This window comes from Leptodactylus fuscus, chromosome 7 (genome assembly GCF_031893055.1).
Source record: "Leptodactylus fuscus isolate aLepFus1 chromosome 7, aLepFus1.hap2, whole genome shotgun sequence".
Classification (NCBI taxonomy): domain Eukaryota; kingdom Metazoa; phylum Chordata; class Amphibia; order Anura; family Leptodactylidae; genus Leptodactylus; species Leptodactylus fuscus.
In genome coordinates this window covers 3,203,378-3,211,467 of record NC_134271.1, presented here as the reverse complement: position 1 = coordinate 3,211,467, position 8,090 = coordinate 3,203,378, and positions in this window count along the sequence as shown.

Genomic DNA, 8,090 nt, shown 5'->3' with positions numbered 1-8,090 from the left:
AATCAGAGACAGATTCAAAAAAGTTATAGAAAAAAATAAGCGACCTGCTCAATCTAAACCAATACTTACATAGTGGACATATAGTGTAACGGGACCAGGCATGGCATGAAGAGCTGATCCGTAGGGCGCTGGTCATCGGACTGTTAGTTTTATCAGCAAAAAATCCTTCTCCATTGTAGACTCCCCCTGTCGTGATCCATTCAGGGTATAACTAGTGTAACATGTATGACCAATCCCGACTGCCATCTGTTATCTAAAATGTATTAATGTCTCCAATGCCATTTGTTGGAAAGTTTAGGTAGCCTTTACCATGGACGCCCAGTTCTCTAGAAGAACCTTCCCATGCACTGCTATGTAAGTTGTCCTGTCAATGGTCCATGTAGCCGTAGTATTGGACTACAGGGCAGTGCTGCAAATCACTCAACAAGTCAAACATGAAGACAACAATGTCCTCCGAAATACAAACTGGTGGCCATAATATAGTATATATTATGAGTATATAGTATATAGTATGAGTATATAATATGAGTATACAGCGTGAGTATATAATATGACTATACAGTGTGTGTATATAATATGAGTATATAGCGTGAGTATACAGTATGAGTATATAATATGAGTATATAGGTGGGAGTGGGACATTTATAGGCTGTGTCTAAATCCGTCCTAAGCAGCCTCATATAAGCAATTGTCATCCAAACACGACTCCATAAAGATCTGTCTGGGTCACAGGTTTACAGCCCGGTACACTCAGGTATTTGTGTCTCCTGTATACTCCTGGATACATAAACTATACGTAAGAGTGAAACCTCTATGAGAAGACGACTTGTAATGTCCTTACAGAATGGTCTCCTAAAGGCAGAAGAGGTTCTATATACAGAGGATAGAAAGGAAAGTCCATCCCCGAATAACCTCCTAGGAGATCATTACTAAAGGTTTCCCTCGGCATCTTGTAGATGTTTCTGTTAAATTGGGACCAACACTGACTGGTCCTTGGAAGACGATCCATCTGTCAGGGGTCCTTCCATAATGATTGGGCCAACCTCTGTTGTGTTGGGGAAATGTATAAAACCAATAATGTATAGTCGCCTGTCCCGGGGCTATGGGCAGCTGGAGAGGGACCAATGATGTCATTCAGATCCGTCACCAGCTCCTTATTAGCGGCCGCCGAGGTCAAGGACACAAATGTCTTGAGCTTTTTTTAACCTTTTGATGACCACTTCCCACCCCACATTATAGCTAACAATGAAGATTCTCAGGACTCCTCACAGAGCGAATGGTATAAACCCAGTATGAGCCCCCCCCTCCAAGACCTTCCTAGTGAAGTCTCTCATCCAGTGGCGTAACTAGGAATGGTGGGGCCCCTTGGCGAACTTTTGACATGGTCCCCCCCCCCCCCCCCCGACCGACCCCTCCTCCGCATTCCTGCGCACTCTATTGTGCCCCATAGTGGCGCCTGATCGGTAAGTAGATAGGGCCCATAACGGCCTATTAAAAAATATAAAACCGTGGCGGTAGTGGCTGTCACCGGGCCCCTAATGTCCCGGGCCCTATGGCAGCTGCCTCTGCTCTTATGGCGGTAATTACGTCACTGCTCTTATCTTATTATCTAATCTTATCTCTATGGTATATTTGCCTTTGTCTTTCTCAGGATGAACTTTTATAGAAACAGAAAACAAAATGTTGAATAAAATGTATATGAGCGAGAGCAAACAGCAGCGTGTTTATAGTGTATAGATCAACAACATGTTATATGACGGTATCAAGGGAAGTCTACGTGTTCTTAAAGGGATGGGCATTTTATAAGACAACAAACATTTTAACAGGGAACAAACATTCACGCGCTCGCTTTGTGTTTTATTTATTGCTGACAGTGTAGAACGTACAAGGCCACAAAAAATCTCTTCCTAAAATTGCATGGTCTTTATAGTGGACCAGTCTTTAGGTTTGACAATCCCAATGATATCATCATCTGATCGGCGCCGTCACCCGGAGCATTTTGGTGTTTTCCTTATCCAAATCCGTTCAGCTATTCCAAAGATATAATCCCTTGTTGTGATGATTAGGGGTATTAGGATCGATTCGCTTAGTGGGTAGTACCCTAAAGCACAAATAGACCCCGCCTCCAGAAAGAGTGGTAACGCCCACTTGGCTAGTAAACTCTAACATGAGCGTCATCACTAAAAGGGCTTATATCTTTGGAAAGGCTAAACAGGTTGGGATAAGGAAAACACCAAAATGCTCTGGGTGACAGCGCCGGTCACATGATGGATGCCATAGGTGGAGACCAGAGGAGGTTTATTGACATTCACTCAACTTTCTGGGGCCCTCATATGGCGTCTGGTGATCTCTCTGTCACCTAGTAACGCCATTGGCCTGGGGTCACTGCTGAGGCCTGTGATTGGGCCTAAGCGGTGACCCCAGGTGCATGACATCACCAAGCAGACAGAAAGGGGTCACCGGACGCCATAAGGAGGCCCCAGAGAGGTGAATACAAATGCTTTTTATCTTTTATGCCTCCACCCATTATATTCTGGGGTGTGAAGAGACCTCACAGTATAAGGATTGCACTTCTGGTTTATGCCGAACTTGTATAACCCAAAACAAACCAAAGACCAGAGACCCCCAAACCCAAAAAGAACCCTGTGCTACGTAGTAACCTGCTGTATCAGGGCCCATTCCCACATAGTAATGTGGCGCTCAATCTGACACGTAAACACATGTCAGAGTGAGCGCGTTAAAACAGAATCCCATTGACTTCATTGGGTGCCGTCTTACATGCGCTACACATTGAAATCAATGGGAGGCTTTTTAACCCATTTGTTTACAAGTCAGATTGAGCGCCGCGTTACTACGTGGGAATGGGCCCTTACTGTCATAGCTATGGCTCCTAGGACTATATATATCTATAATACATAGTGTATGACACTGTCAGGGCTCCTAGGACTATATATATCTATAATACATAGTGTATGACACTGTCAGGGCTCCTAGGACTATATATATCTATAATACATAGTGTATGGCACTGTCAGGACTCCTAGGACTATATATATCTATAATACATAGTGTATGACACTGTCAGGGCTCCTAGGACTATATATATCTATAATACATAGTGTATGACACTGTCAGGGCTCCTAGGACTATATATATCTATAATACATAGTGTATGACACTGTCAGGGCTCCTAGGACTATATATATATCTATAATACATAGTGTATGACACTGTCAGGGCTCCTAGGACTATATATATCTATAATACATAGTGTATGACACTGTCAGGGCTCCTAGATATATATCTATAATACATAGTGTATGACACTGTCAGGACTCCTAGGACTATATATATATATCTATAATACATAGTGTATGGCACTGTCAGGGCTCCTAGGACTATATATATCTATAATACATAGTGTATGACACTGTCAGGGCTCCTAGGACTATATATATCTATAATACATAGTGTATGACACTGTCAGGGCTCCTAGGACTATATATATCTATAATACATAGTGTATGGCACTGTCAGGACTCCTAGGACTATATATATCTATAATACATAGTGTATGACACTGTCAGGGCTCCTAGGACTATATATATCTATAATACATAGTGTATGACACTGTCAGGGCTCCTAGGACTATATATATCTATAATACATAGTGTATGACACTGTCAGGGCTCCTAGGACTATATATATATCTATAATACATAGTGTATGACACTGTCAGGGCTCCTAGGACTATATATATCTATAATACATAGTGTATGACACTGTCAGGGCTCCTAGATATATATCTATAATACATAGTGTATGACACTGTCAGGACTCCTAGGACTATATATATATATCTATAATACATAGTGTATGGCACTGTCAGGGCTCCTAGGACTATATATATATATCTATAATACATAGTGTATGACACTGTCAGGACTCCTAGGACTATATATATCTATAATACATAGCGTATGACACTGTCAGGGCTCCTAGGACTATATATATCTATAATACATAGCGTATGACACTGTCAAGGCTCCTAGGACTATATATATCTATAATACATAGCGTATGACACTGTCAGGACTCCTAGGACTATATATATCTATAATACATAGTGTATGACACTGTCAGGGCTCCTAGGACTATATATATCTATAATGCATAGTGTATGACACTGTCAGGGCTCCTAGGACTATATATATCTATAATACATAGCGTATGACACTGTCAGGACTCCTAGGACTATATATATCTATAATACATAGCGTATGACACTGTCAGGGCTCCTAGGACTATATATATCTATAATACATAGCGTATGACACTGTCAGGGCTCCTAGGACTATATATATCTATAATACATAGCGTATGACACTGTCAGGGCTCCTAGGACTATATATATCTATAATACATAGTGTATGACACTGTCAGGGCTCCTAGGACTATATATATCTATAATACATAGCGTATGACACTGTCAGGACTCCTAGGACTATATATATCTATAATACATAGCGTATGACACTGTCAGGGCTCCTAGGACTATATATATCTATAATACATAGTGTATGACACTGTCAGGGCTCCTAGGACTATATATATATCTATAATACATAGTGTATGACACTGTCAATGCTCCTAGGACTATATATATCTATAATACATAGTGTATGACACTGTCAGGGCTCCTAGGACTATATATATATATCTATAATACATAGTGTATGGCACTGTCAGGACTCCTAGGACTATATATATCTATAATACATAGTATATGACACAGTCAGGGCTCCTAGGACTATATATATATCTATAATACATAGTGTATGTCTTTATATGTTATGGCTCCTGCATCAGCCTTATTAAGCAGCATTAGAGCAGAGTCTGACCTCCCTTTATAAGATGTTCCTGTGCAGGTCGTGTGTCATGTAATGTTTGATGCTTATACTCAGTGAACACCTCAAAGATCAAAAACCACTTTGCAAATTAATGTTGCACACCTAATGAACTAACACTGGTGTGGTTGGGGGGGTTTATATTCTTTATTCACTTTATCTGTAATCATAAGGGACATGCATCAATATGGAGAGTAGGACCTCCCTTCTTCTTGCTATCTGAGGTGCACTACAATAAGTGTCCTTACATACTATCTAGTAGTTATACATTAGCATCAAGTTCTCAGTCATTCCTAACATCAGTGACTGTATCAACATATACTGAACAATACAATATGAGAATATAACAACAACATGGCTGCAGCAATTAATCACTGTACCTGTAATCATAAGGGACATGCATCAATATGGAGAGTAGGACCTCCCTTCTTCTTGCTATCTGAGGTGCACTACAATAAGTGTCCCACCAGAAACACACCTCTGAGATACATGGTCCCACTCTAGTGTCAGATTACAGGACCTGTAAACTGCTAGTCTGACACTAGGTAATATCCAAATTTTTGTGTGGTGGATCTTTCTGTATATATCTCACATTCTTCCCCTCTAAATTAATGTCGTCCTCGACATTCCGCATTTCCACAATTATGTGGATTGTCTTAAGGTACTTTAGTAATTGAGAACAATCAATTGGTGGTGATATCTCCAATAGAGGTCAACGCCTCATTGTGACATATGTTCCTATAAAATGTCACAAGTTACTTCTAGGTCCGTTGCTAGCTAAGAGACCTAGAAGAGCCAATGTTAGCACTGGTTCTAAGTAGTATTGGACCACCATGCATAACAATGCTACTACAATATCTGAACCTCATTTTATGAGGTGGAGATTGGTCAGGTCTAATTTTTGCATTAAATACGACCATATAACCTCACAGTTTCTATCGCTAAACAACTAGAAACATTGCCAAATAAACAAACTAATTGTAAACATAACAGTGCAATTGCTTTGAAGGTAAATAGTCTTTATATCCGCTCACAGTTCTCCAGAAAATATGCTGGTGGTAGGTACCATTCAGGTTGTTTCTCTTGGCCAATGGTTTTCACTACCTGTTTAGCATGAAAACTTCTTGGTACCCTACTTGGTTCTCCCATGGTATCATAAGTAAGTGTAACCGGCCTTCGCCTTTCTCTCGCAACAGAAGATCTTTTCAAAGTCTGTTGTCCTGAAGTTTCTGTTTCTTCATCTGTTTCTGGGTCTGTTGATTCAGATTTCTCCATCCATACTTCTTCCTCTGGAGTTGTTGCAGATTCCTCTGATGACTTTTCTGACTCTGACAGTAGACCTTCAGGTGATGCCAAGATCTCTGATGAATTTTGTGGTTCAAATTCTGCTGCGTCAGGATTAAGTTTACTGCCTTGTGCTGTATAGTTATCTGTTATAGGTGAACTTAATGAACACATTTCATCTTCTTCATCAACACTATCAGTTTCATATCCTACATGCGATGTTGGTTTTGGTCGCTTTGCTTTGGAGGATCTCTCTTGGCCTAACAATTCAGCAGTCTGCTGTACATCTGGAAGATAGTCACAAGATAATAACAGATTACGGTGCAAAATCCTTGATCTGTTGCCACCTGACTCTGGTTTTACCTCATACACTGGACTGTTTTCGTGTTTTCTTCTCACGACAACATAAATCTTATCTTCCCAATAGGAGCGAAGTTTTCCTGGTCCTCCTTTCTCATGTAAGTTCTTCACTAGAACTCGACTTCCTGGAGTCAGTTCAGCACCATGACTTTTTTGATCATAGTATTCCTTGCTTTTACATGCTGACTTCTTTGCTGTTTCTGAAGCTATTTTATAAGCTTCTGCCATTCTCTTTTTCCAGACTGTAACATAATCTGCATAAGTTTTGTATTTCTCTGATACTGGAGTGTCAAACATTATGTCAATTGGAAGTCTTGGTGATCGACCATACAATAGGTAGAAAGGTGAATACCCTGTTGCTTCACTTTTTGTACAATTGTAAGCGTGGACAACTTTTGACAAAGAATTCTTCCAGTCTTGCTTTTCTTCCTCTGTAAGAGTTCTCAACATTGACAACAATGTACGATTAAAACGTTCAACCTGTCCATTACCCTCTGGGTGATATGGAGTTGTATGAGAATTCTGAATTCTGCAGTATTTCCCAAGTCTTGCAAATAACTGATTTTCAAATTCTCTTCCCAGATCATGGTGTAATTTTGTTGGAAAGCCAAACTTTAGAGCAAAATCATTAAATATCTTGTCTGCTGCAGTCTTACCAGACTTGTTTGTGGTAGCATATGCCTGTGCAAACCTTGTAAAATGATCCATTACAACAAGGATGTACTCATATCCTCCTTTGCATTTTTCCAGATGCAAAAAATCAATCGATACCATTTCAAAAGGATAGGTGGAGACAATGTTGTTCAATGGTGCTCTGGTTGGTTTATTGGGACGTTTGTCTTTTAGACACTTGCATTCTCTGGTGACATAATGCTCAATATCCTTCTGCATGTATGGCCAGAAAAAGCGTTCTCTAACAAGATTGACAGTTCTTTCTACTCCTAAGTGTCCCATTTGCTCATGGAGTTCTTTGAATACTGTCCTATGGTAGACTTTTGGCAGGACTAATTGTAAGTTATGGCTAGTCTTCCTATAAAGAATACCATCTGAATTGAGGTATAACTTAGACCATTCTCTGAATAAGGCAGTTACAGCTGGTGGTTCTGTTTGTCTCTCCTTCTTAGCCGGAAATCTATTTTGATGTTTGTAGTGTAGCAGTCTCCCAATGATCTTGTCTTCTTCTTGTGCTTTTCTGATAGTTTCTTTTGGGAGCTGGTTAATGCTTGCTCTGAGGCTTCGTTCAGCTTCTCCAGCCGCACTTTCTACAGTTACAGGGCACCACCATGGCATATGTTCCTCCTCTCTTCAGCTACATTATTGTCACTGGATACTAGAAAAGGCACCAGAAGTTCTATGTTGTCATTACCAGGGGACAGCTGAAAGGTTACTTCTATCCAACCAATGAAAGGAATTTCGGTCTTGTTTACCGCTCTCCCGCATAATGGTTCAGAGCCTAGTAATTCTTCCACTGCCCTTACTTCTGTTTGAGGAAGGTACTGCTGCCGCCAACTGTCATTGATGATACTTGCTTGAGCTCCA